This window comes from Pseudopipra pipra, chromosome 14 (genome assembly GCF_036250125.1).
Source record: "Pseudopipra pipra isolate bDixPip1 chromosome 14, bDixPip1.hap1, whole genome shotgun sequence".
In the NCBI taxonomy this organism is placed as follows: domain Eukaryota; kingdom Metazoa; phylum Chordata; class Aves; order Passeriformes; family Pipridae; genus Pseudopipra; species Pseudopipra pipra.
In genome coordinates, this window is record NC_087562.1 from 20,472,920 (window position 1) to 20,485,623 (window position 12,704).

Genomic DNA, 12,704 nt, shown 5'->3' on the forward strand with positions numbered 1-12,704 from the left:
ATTTTGTTGTTGAGGAGGTAGTGCATAGATTTTTGATGTATTGGAAAGTCTCCTTGACGTGGTTCATCTTTCTGTGGATTAACATGGTTGGGAATCTGATTAGATTTGCAAGATTTCTTTCCACTTGCCATTGCTAATATTTCAAAATATTTCAGAAAATGCTTGGGAAACACATCTTTCTTCAGACAAAAGGTCTTCATCTTTGGCAAAAAGTCACGTGTGATTCTTAAAATCACAGAATGGTTTGGGTTGGAAGGGACCTTAAAGCTCAACTTCTAACCCCCTGCCATGGGCAGGGACACCTTCCACTAGCCCAGGTTGCTCCAAGCCCCGTCCAACCTGGCCTTGGACACTTCCAGGGATGGGGCAGCCACAGCTTCTCTGGGCAACCTGGGCCAGGGCCTCCCCACCCTCACAGGGAAGGATTTTTTCTGCATATCTCATCTAAATTTTCCCTCTTTCAGTTTCTCTTCCATGCCCTGGGATGAAGTCTCTTCCCAGATCTCAGCCACCATCAGCCAGCACTGCTCATCAGTGTATTCAATGGCTTTCCTGGGTTTTTCCCAGGGAAATTTTGTCAGGGCAAAGGCCTATTTTTGACATATGGATCAAATATTTGCTTTTTTTTTCTGAATACACCTCATCAGTACTACAAACCTCATCAATATTACAAAATGCTTTTGGTTTCCTTGCAAGAACTATATTATATAGCTGTGAACAACATTTAATACATAAATTTTCCTCCTATTTGTATACATTTCTATAATTTTCTTGTTATATAGCAGTTAATAATAATGGATTATCTAATCCTCTCTCTGCCAATTGGGTACACAGGTTCAAAGCCTTTGACTGCAACACAATATTTTGACCATCAATGGGGCTTTGCTGTTAGTTTCATCCAGAAAGTGCCTAATGGTGTGATAACCTTGTTATCTTGAACATGGCACTGCTTTTAATAGAACTTCACTGTCTTCATCAATCACGAGATGTCATGAAACTGCACCATGAGGAGGTTGACATTTGTGCTCCAACTAGATTATATCATTATAAATGTTTGTTTTTACACATTTTTACTGCTGCCTTTTCACATTTCATTGCCTTTTACTTATCTAATATGTATGGAGATTGGTAAAAATAGGCCATTCTTTTTTTTTTTTCCTGAGAATGTGCAAATTATAAAAACATATTTATACTGGATGCATCACTATGAGAACCATCAGATCCCAGGGAACAAGGTCATTGCAGTACTTTATTATCAACCCAGTGAACTTCATACTTTGAAAGTTCAGCAGAATGTTTCTGTGCATGTCCTTATCATATTACTTGATACAAACTCTCATAGGTGTTCTCATAAACCTTATTTAAACTGAGAATTGATTGTTTCCTATTTGTTAGCTGAATGAAACATCTTAAACACCTTTTCTGCTTGAAATGAAATTCCCAGAATATATCTACAATGGAATAAATGCTGTATTCTGCTCAAGAGTTTAGATTTGAAAAAATTAGTTTTACTTACATTGCATTTTGGTTTACATTTATAATTAATATTTTCACATGTTTTGTTTAAAATACATGAAAACAATGTATTGTTTCTACAACATTTCTACAATGTTTCCCATCTCTATTCCTCTCAGTCAAATCTGCACTCTGAATTTAATGTCAATTTACCAATAGTTTGCTGTTAAAACTTCAGTTTAATATTTTGACTAGTAACAAATAAAACTTCAAGTAAATCTATTATGGAGATGAACATTATAAACAGTAGCTGATAAAAAGACATGCAAATTCAGGCCCAAATTACACAAGGCACTGAATATTTTGTGCTGAAAAGAAATATTCTTGTTGTTAATTGGAGTTTTAATTGGAAAAGCTGAAGTGCCAAATGCTTTGAAAGGTGAGGAATCGAGTGCCATGAGGGATCTCTGATTTAGGACAGGGAAGTGAAATGCTTGGAGGCCAAGGATGGAACTACAAGTAATGCAGAAATTATCTTATTTAATGAACTAGTCAGGAGTGTCATGTGGGACATGCTTCAGTACCTGGTATACACTTGACGGGATTTCTATTATTATTATTAAAAAATACCAGTTTGTATTTCCTATGGCAGATTTGTTTCTAGAGAATGAAGTTGTATTGATATTTGAATATTTTCTTAGGTCTTCTATAGAAAGCTCTGCAGCCTTTATGTCTGATTTCAGGATATAATTGCTCTGGGCAATAAAATTCAACTGTTTTACTTGTATGTGCATTTTGGTTCCATTTCATTTCAAAAAAGTGCTACATAATTGTATAAAATGTGAACTAGATCATTGTTCCATCATAACACCCAGACAATAAAAAAATCACTTTGAATTAGAGAAGTGATTTCCTTCAGGATTTTCCTCAGCCAGATTTAAGGGCATTTGAAGCCTTCTTCAAATTAGCCTATTATATAATGTTTCATGTTTAATGTATGAAGTCTGGATGTAGTTTAGATTATTTAAAATTATTCTCTTGATATCTTTAAAATCTGCATACTTTAGTTACTACAGCACATCCCTGAAGAGGCTGATTTACACTGCTTGATTTTCAGGGTTAAAGGTACAAAAAAATTTGTATGTCTGCTTTGTGTGTGTTTTATTCAATTCTTTGGTGTACAGAAGAATTTTAGTTGTGCTCAAAAAGCAGCTGTAGATCTGCCCAGCTTCAGGGCTAGTCAGTTTGGACCTCTGTGAATAAGCAAATTAAAAGGACACAATACTCAAAATTACACAAGTGGGTTGTAGCAATAATCTCTTCTCAATATCTCCTACCCATAGATCAGCACCAAACCAGAATTCACTATTTGTTTATCAGTTCTTTGGAATCCTCATTTATTCAGGAAAATTTATCAACTGAGCCTACGACTTTCAGAGCATCAGAAGATGGATATTGTGTCCTCTTATGCCAGATGAGAAATAATTTGAATGAAATGAAAGTCATCCCGTGTTTCAAGAATTACAGGTCAGATTGCTGCACTCACCTCGCTGATGCTCTGAGAGCATCCTGCAAACAGCAGCTGCAGAGATCCAAGAGCACAGGCCTCTTGATAAAGCCAAGTTTTTCCATTAAATTCAGTAGAAATACTGTTTAATGAATGAAGCAAAGCTAGCTGAGGCATTCACATTGGAATCAATACTCAGATGTGGAAACGCTGAATATTAGTCTTGTGTCTGGGAAAAAGCAAAATAAATCAGACCAAGATATTAAAAAGACTTCTGAGTTGATCTGAGCGTGAGCCTACCATGAACTGCAGTTTGGTAGCCAAATGTGGATCTTGATATCAAAATACACATATCTGTACTTTAAGCCCAGACTGAAAGTTTTACTGAATGAGTGACTGGAGTATCAGAAACCCACCCAATATCTGAAATGAGTCCAGTAATGCCCTTGTGCTCCCAGAAATGCTCTCAGAGCTCCTGCCAGTTGCTCACTGCCTTGCCTGTTCTGTGACACTCTTCCATGATGTTCCCTTTCACTGCCAACTTCCAGGTCCTTAAAACAGGTTCTTTTGGCAGCTGCAAATGCTCTTATCAGACCCTGCATTTGAAATTTATCCAACTCGCAGACAGTTGTAAAATCTTTCAAATTGAAAATCCTTGGATCTCCTGGGAAATTGCTGTTTAAGATCATGTTTAATCTCCTTTTAATATCCTCTCAGCAGTTTGATCCTGATCCTACAGTGATGTAAATTCAAAGTAACTCTCCTGAACTTAATGTAAAATCTAAGTAAGCCAATGGTGTTATTTTGGATTTATGGCATGAGAACAGAATCTGGCATGGCATCCTCATGTGTTAGCTCATTGAAATAGCAAGTGTGACAGTTTCTGAATCATGGACTCTTTCTGCTTCTTCCTTACTAGCCAAAAGGTTTGTTTGCTTTATTTGAGCTTGATCTGAAGACTCACGACATTAATGATTAATTAATTATGTTCTGTAACTTCCTTTCCTCCTTTATCTGCCTCTTCATTTTGCAATTCTCCTATAGAGCCTTTGTCAGTTAACTTTTCAACAGAACAGGTACTGACATGGTACAGGAACAGTATTAATTTAATTGCCTGAATCCCTACAATGAATGAAAAAACCCTCTCATTTCTCTGTGTGATCAGGAGCTTCAAATATTTGGGCATATTTTTTTAATCTTGGTTTTGTTGGACTCTCGTGATCATCACTACTATTAATTTTAATATTACAATTAAAAGTCTAAAAGGTCCTCGTATCCAGTCTTTAAATGTATAGGCATATGTAACTCTTGAGGACACAAGGGGATTATTTAAAAATATTGTTATTAAATTCTCTGTTTCTGATATTCTTGAAACAAAGTCTTCAAATACCATAATCTACCACAAGCAAACTAAAATTTCAAAATAATGCCAAGCTGCATTATCAATCCAAACCAAGAAAACATCTAGACCTATAATACTTTATTATATAGGGCACCATAAAAAAAGATGGAATCACAGAATGATTTGGGTTGTAAGGGACTGGAAGGGACCTTAAAGATCATCCTGTTCAAACACTCTGCCATGGGCAGGGACACATCCCACTAGCCCAGGTTGCTCCAAGCCCTGTCCAACCTGGCCTTGGACACTTCCAGGGATCCAGGGGCAGCCACAGCTTCTCTGGGCAACCTGGGCCAGGGCCCTCCCACACACTCACAGGGAACAATTCCTTCCCCATATCCCATCTAACCCTGCCCTCTGTCCATGGGAAGCCATTCCCCCTGTCCTGTCACTCCAGCCCTTGTCAATAGTCTCTCTCCATCTTTCCTGTAGCCCCTTCAGGCCCTGCAAGACCACAGTCAGGTCACCCCAAAGCTTCTCTTCTCCAGGCTGCACAATCCCAACCCTCCCAGCCTTTCCTCCCAGCAGAGCTGCTCCATCCCTCTGCTCGTCTTGGTGCCTCCTCTGGATTTTGCTCCAGCAGCTCCATGTCCTTGCTGTGCTGTTCCCCAGGGCTGGAGCAGCTCTGCAGGGGGGTCTCACCTGAGGGGCAGAGGGGCAGAATCCCCCCTCCTACTGCCCACAGTGGGGGATCTGCCCAGGGCACATTGCCAGATCCATGACTGTATTTGCAGAGATCTAGGTGAGACTCCATTGAAATAACTGACTTTTACAATCTGAGGAAATGATGAGCTGGCTCACTGTAACATGGTGTGGGTGTGCTCTTGGAATTGAGATCAGTACTTTGGTCCATTCAGGTCAAGTCTCGGTGCCTGGTGTGGAAAACAGAGCAGCAAGAGGTGGAAAGGAGTATCCACTTTACTCTGAAATCCTGCAGAAGGCAACCCCTTTCCAAGAAGATGCTTAGAAAAGCTAAGGAGAGTCAGAGTAATAAATACATCCCTTAAAGCAGAAAGCAACTACAGAGAACCTCTCAGAGGTTACTACACAGGAGAGCATTGCAGGTACTGCTTTACATGGAAATGAGTTCATCTAGATGCTAAACAGTTTAGTGAGGGCTCCTTGCACATTCCTACACTACAGCAGTGGAAAATGGAGAAAGATGAGGCTTTCTCTGAGTAGGTCTTATGGAAATGAAAGCATTTTCCATGGATTAAGGGCTCTGCAGATCCAGAACATATGTAATTTTCTTCAATGCTCCCAGGAAAGAGCCATTCAGCTGTGTTAAATTGTATGAAATGCCTCTGTGAAGCACTGCTTTGTGTTGTATAACCTGAGCAGAGGCTGAGGAGGCCTAGTCCACGTGGAAACCCACATTCCATTATTTTTTAAATATGTACGTTTTCTTCGTTTGTTGATTGAATTAAGGGGAATAGTGCAATTGGATTTACAGATGGAATGTTTTCCTCTCAGTTGTATCTGACAGTGTGGCAGCACAATTTGAGCATGTTTTTCATGACATTTTAGAACCCACAATATTTCGCTCGGAAAAAACCTGACGTGGTTTGATGCATTAAGCATCTGTGGTAATCTACCCCTTGATTTTGAGAAATCGAGGGCAAACAGTAACACATCTCTGTGGAATCGACATAAGATTTGTGGGGGGGTTTTGTCTCAAAAACTAAAAGACATCACCAAATATAAGAACAAATAACCAAAAGTATCAAATGACCAAGGAACAGAAATGAATTTTGAAAAGCTGTATTTCTCACCAGTGTCATATAATACAGTGGGGACAGAAATTGTTTTTTTTTAAAAAAGGAAATGTAAAAAATTAAACAGGCATCCAAAATATAAGTCAAAATAAGAATTGTTTACATTAGTTTCCATGATTGTTGCTGTGACATTATGCTTGTAACAGTGGTGGTGTTTTTAGCTTGTTAGATTATTTAACTAGAAGCAAATTAAAGATAAATATACACCTGATCTTCCTGAGGTAAAGCCTATCATTTTCGGGCATCACTTCTCTGAGTGGGATTTATAACCCTCGACCTGCTTGTATGTCAATACGAAAAATTCTCATATACATAGAAAAATATCATCAGACTCTTTAAATAATTATCTTGACTAAACCAAAATGATACCGTATTATACATAGGATTTAAAAAAAACTGTACATAGTGATCACTGACATTTTAAACCCTGTGACAGATTTATAGTAAAGAGGTGCCATTTCAATTTTTTCAACAAGTCTAATAACTGAGATTGTTTTCGTGCTTTGTGATTGATTATTGTGTGAATCATCTAATGTTTTTTGTTGTGACTCATCTGACAAACTCTAAAGTCTATTATATTTTTATCTTCTGATAAAAGCAAAGGAATTATAATCTTGTGGACTTTAAATAGTGAACATATTTCTTTTCATAACTTTTTTTACTTCAGCTCATTAGAGTCACTTAGTGTTTTTTTCAGTAGCAGATAGATGTGAATGCAGCAACATAATATCACTTGATTCAGTGTTATGTAATTTATGCCTAAAGATGTATAATTTGATCATTATTTTGCTAGTCTATCTACAACAGCTCAATTTATAACTGTTTAGCAAACTTGTGGAATCATGATAGTGGTTGATGTCCTGGATGTGTGTGACACGGCTCTTCACATCCTGATGTAAAACTGCCTTTGATTAGGGCCTTGTATGGATAGATAAGTAGCTACCAACTCCTAGTACCTGGAATGGCACAGGGACATACACTAAAATCACAAATAACAATCTGAAATACTTGAGGCACATGCTGGGCAAGATTGACTATCTCAAGCTGTGGGCATTAAATGAAGAAAGATCTTTGTGCTAGATAAGCATGACTGCCTGGTGTTCATCAGCACAGGAGGGTTAGCAGCTGAGATTACAGGAACATCATTCTCCTTTAAATCTTCTTGGGCACAGTCAGGGCTATTCACAGACTGATGGGAGATGTACCCAATATACACGTCAAGAATATTCCTGCAGAAGTACAGTTTAACAAATCAAATGTTATTTCTTTAAACAAAACATGGGAAAATGGAATAAAAAATGAAAAATTGTTAAGATGATGCAGTATATCTTAGATTTGGAAGTATAAACATTAATTGTACAGCACATCCTGCACAAAATAACTGACATTCAGAAATGGAATTAAAGACATAATTATTACCAGCTCTTTAGCTCTGCTATATCTTACTGTCAAATAATGTGTACAAGCTGTGCATGATCTTTAGTAAGATGCTGTGATTCTTTTTGATCTTGTTTTCTAATCAAATAAATTAATAAGCTATCAGTTGAATACATTAGAGGAATATATTTGGAAGTGCCATCCTGCTTGGTAGCCTATGCAAACAGTGCTCTACACAGTTAGACCACAGAATCACAGAATATCCTCAGCTGGAAGGGACCCACAACGTTCATCGAGTCCAACCCCTGGCCCTGCACAGGTCCATCCCCAGGAGTCACCCCCTGTGCCCAGAGCATCATCCAAACCCTCCTGGAGCTCTGGCAGCCTTGGGGCTGTGCCCACTGCCCTGGGGAGCCTGGGCAGTGCCCAACCAGCCTCTGGGGGAAGAACCTTTGGCTGAGATCCAACCTGAGCCTGCCCTGACACAGCTCCAGCCATTCCCTGGCTGCTGTCCCTGGTCCCCCCAGAGCAGAGCTCAGTCCCTGCCCCTCCTCTGCCCCTGCCCAGGAATTGGAACTGCACTGAGGTCTCCCCTCAGTCTCCTCTGCTCCAGCTGAACACACCAAGTGCCCTCAGTGTCCTCACACACCTTCAAATCAAGGCCCTTCCCCATCTCCGTGTCCCTCCTTTGGACACTCTCCAATGGTTCCATCCCTTCCCTCCATTGTGTCCCCCCAAACTGCCCCAATGTCGAGGTGAGGCCGCCCCAGGGCAGAGCAGGGTGGGTCAATCCCCTCCCTGGCCACAGACCCGGACCCCCGGGGCCCTCTCCATGGTGCTGCTCTCCAGCCCCTCGCTCCCACTGTGCCCATTGCTGCATGTCCATACACATATATACAAACATGCATTTCCTTCTTTTGATGCACAGCGGCACAAATAAATGAGCCTCATGTTCCAAACTAAATAATACCTTGTCTAGATGAGAAATTTAATTTTCTGATCTGCATTTCTAAAAAACCATTAGTAAAAGACATTGATACATTATAAAGTTTATGAGGTCTCTCTAACTCACCCATTTAGGCCTTTTTTTTTCCCTGAATCCTTCATGCTGTAATTTTGGGATACTAGGTTCAAGCTATAAATAGAGAAGTCTATAGCTGTGAATCTACATTGGTCAGCAGACCCTACATATACAGTATTTTTCAATCAATGTCCTTATGAATAATGTTCTCTGTGACAATCTACTTCAGTGTTCTAAAAACCTCTCAGCTGGGGCTTGATCCTTGATTGGGCCAAGTGTGTAACTCGAGGCAACCAAAAGTCTGTCTCAGTGCTTCTGGAGAGTTTCCAGGCTTGAGAGAACCCTTCAGGACATAAAATCTGCCTAGTCCAGTCCTGCCTGGTCTTCAGTGCATCACAGTTGAGCTGTTGAAATGGGATGATGACCAGAATGCTGCTGCATTACAACAGTTTTTAAAACTGAATAAAATAGACCCAAAATATTCTGAGAACTGTAGAAGGGTAAGATGGTCTCAAAGCTCAGTGACAGAAATGCCTAAATGTCCATACTCAATACATGCCAAACCTCCTCAGATTTTATAACACAAGGTGATGAGGGAAGCTCCCTCATCAAAGTCTGAATGAAACTAACTTTAAAAGATCTCTGAAAACTGGAGAAAAATAAGCTTCTCTTCTACTGTAGCCTAAATGAAACCGTACTACATTCAGGTGTGTTTTATGAGTAGGAAGGTGTTTGTTCTGTGGCCTGAGTCTGGATGCCTGGGTTTGACTGAAGATGAGGATTTTCATCTTCATCATGAAATCGAGGTAAAATATGAAATGTCCTCGTGGCCAGGGTCCCTCAGCAGGTGAATGAGAAGAGCTTTGTTACATTCTGGGATAGGAATGAGACCTTTTTTTTGTAGTGAACAGGAAAAAGACATAACCAAGCCAAAAATATGTGTTCCTCCTTGATACATCAGGCATATCAGCCCTGAACTTGAAGGTACCATCCTGGGGACCACCTGGAAGAGGTGATTCAAACTGATGATTTATCGGTGTAGTTACTCTCCTTACAAAAACTCCATATGCATATCTGAAACTTAAAACCCAACCTCCAAGAATAGCCACCCCAAACCCCTGTTTATGATTGTAGTACTTCCACAGTTCAGTTTGGTTTTTACTGTAAATCCTCTTCCCACTTCAAAATTTCCTTTTCTCTCCAGGTTTCAATGTGTAACTCCAGGAAAATTTTTGCATTGATACCTTTGTGGAGATAGCTTCTGTATCAATTGTTTTTTGTATATTTTTTTTACCTTTGTGGTTTTGCCTTTGTCTTAACCTTTCTCAAGTAAACACAGGTTGTTATGTTCTTGTATTTCTACAAGGAAGACATTTGTTATTTGAAAAAATGGTTTAGATACCAGCTGCTTTGAGCTGTTCATTCTTTATTGTGCAAAAGCCTTACTTCCTTGCCACAAGATAAACATTTTTGTTAGTTATACTCTTCTGACACACTTGTTTCCTCACTGAGCTGGCATTGTGGCTTTAATTAGTTTTCTTACTTTTTTTTTAAGTCATTAAGAAAAACTTTTTTACTCTCCTTCAATCCTGCTCACCCTTCATATTTTTACACAGGAATCAAATTTTGCTTTGATTCATCAGCAAAATGACACTGGAATTGAAGGGTGTTTTGGACAAAAAACTTTGTTCTGACTATGTGGAATATCCTTTTACCACAAATCTCTGCTTCTCTTTCACTCTTTGTTTCTTCCTGAACTCCTAGCTCCTGCAGACAGCAATATGCTATTCATGTGCCTTTTAAATCTCTAATGTTTTCCAGGTGAGAAGAAAAGTGCAGGAAATTGCAGGTCTGCAGTATCTGAGAGGGAAGGTGTCTGTTGGAAGCCACGTGTGAAAAGGGCTGGTGGGGCCTGCAGAAAACACGGTCAAAAGATGGAAAGGAATTTCTTCTTTCATACTTATTGTGCAGATGTTCCCAAGCTACTGAGTAAATGGGATATTGATAAATTCTTTTGAATTCCTAAAGATTTTTTGGAGTTCAGTTTCTGAAGTTCTCAGGTCAAGGTTTTTCATGCACCTTGCAACAAAAGCCCCACTTCAACTTGTAATATACTTTCTTATCCTTATTTCATGAACTCAGCTGCAATGTTTCCTAGAACAATGATTCAATTAAGTGCATGTACCCCTTCAGATGCTTAGAAAACAAATCAGCCATCTGATTTTCAAATGACAAATGGGTTAACTTACTCAGCAATGAGCAGAATTTTTAAAACCTTCAGATTCTGTTAAGCCCACAGTAGAAAACAAACTTTTTTTTAGGTTCCACAGATTTGTTGTCACAGATGTTCTTAGCCTAAATATATGGGTATGCAAAAACAAATACAAAATATGTATAAACTTCCTTTATTTATGTCTGACACTGATTTCATTCTGAGTCCAGGTTTCAAGCAGCTGTAAATGCTAAATCCAGAGCTCAATGTCCTCCCCTGCTGCTCTTCATGGCAACAGAATAATGAGGGCCTGGTTTTTTGGTGTGCATCTAACACTGTGTGGAGAGATCTGGCAACTGTATTTAGAAAGATTTCCCACTGGTGAATCTGACACTGTTCCCATTGAATTTACATCAGCTTCAACCATTCATAAAGTTATCACCAGCTCAAGGCTTCAGAGGGGAAGAGTCACCAACCAGTAGACAAAGGCAGAAATTTGCAGTAGCTTTTCCTCTTTTCCTTGTCTTTATGTGTGGTGGGAATAGCCAGGTGTGATGTGGGCAAGCTGTGCAAATGTCCCTCTGTTGTGCTGTGAACCCCCTGAGCACTGGCTGAGTCAGTGGAGCAGCTCTGCAGCCACCCCAGGGGACCCTCCTCCCTGCTTACATCTCTTCTACGTGACCCACTGCCATTTCCTGTGCCAAGACTGTGCAAAAGCTCTCCTGAAATAGTGGAGGATGGTTTGGAACTGCTGGAATGTGAACTGTAATGGCTAAAGGGAATGTAGCAAATGTCGCCATTTATCAGCATCACACCCTGGGGTTGGTTTGATCACTTCTTTTTCCTATGCCTAACATAAAAAAATAGGTCTTGTCTCATCTCATCCAACTTGCAGATGGTTGTAGTAGATTTCTGCTGTGAGCAAGTTGTCTTTGGGATATAGAGAGGCATTTCTAGCTAGTGACCTGTCCCATTTAGAGTGACGTTTTTATTGACATTAAATAAAGTTTTACCAGAGACAGCCTGTTAGATAATCAATTTTAAAATGGCTTAAGGTAGGTGAAATTAATTCTATGGTGGTTATTAAGATAATCAGACTTGAGACTTAGCCAGAGGTGCAAACACACAGATTCCAGCAGTTTTGCTTCAATTTTGTTTTTAGATAAGGACCATCTATCTGTAGATTCTATGGGAAGATGAACAAATGAGAGAAAAAGAATAATAGAATCTGATTAGTTTACACAGAGATTTCAATGCAGAAGGAAGGGAGGAAACAAGACACTCACCAGATCAGATGTTACTGCACCCATTTGTTAATGTGCGTCCTTGAATGGAATTAATGAAACCTTTCATTATAGATCAATATGCTCTTTGACTAGAGAATATTATGGGTACCTATTGTATATGCTTAATTAGATTGAAATTGCTTTCACATTTCCTTTATATTCAAAAAAATCTGACCTCAGCAGTTTAAAAAAGGGAATTACAAAAGTCATGATCTCCACTGTGCTGCTAAAGTCAGCAAGAGAAGGAAAAAAAGGAACAAATCCTCAGCCACTGCCCAGCTCTGGGTCTCAGCTCGGTGGCAGTTTTGGCAGAGCTGCACTAGTAGTCACTGCAGTGTATCCAGGACAAAGACAAATGGTAAATCTTTTACTATTGTCACAGGAGATTGGCAAGTGTACATTAAGGGCAATAGGTCTGGGTCTATGTGAACTATTTTGAGGCATATTTGCCTTTCTTATTTTCTGCCAAAACCTGATTGCTTGACGAAAGTGTTCCAAATTAACATGCATCACTCTCCTTCCTCATCCTTGTTTCCCCAAAAATCATTTTCAAGTGATCCTTTGCATGTTTGATTTTTTGACAGCCTTTATCATTCCTTGAATTCCCTATCAAAAACCACACCTTAGCACCACAGCCCTATTCTTATGAAAATACAGCCCCTAGTACTTCAA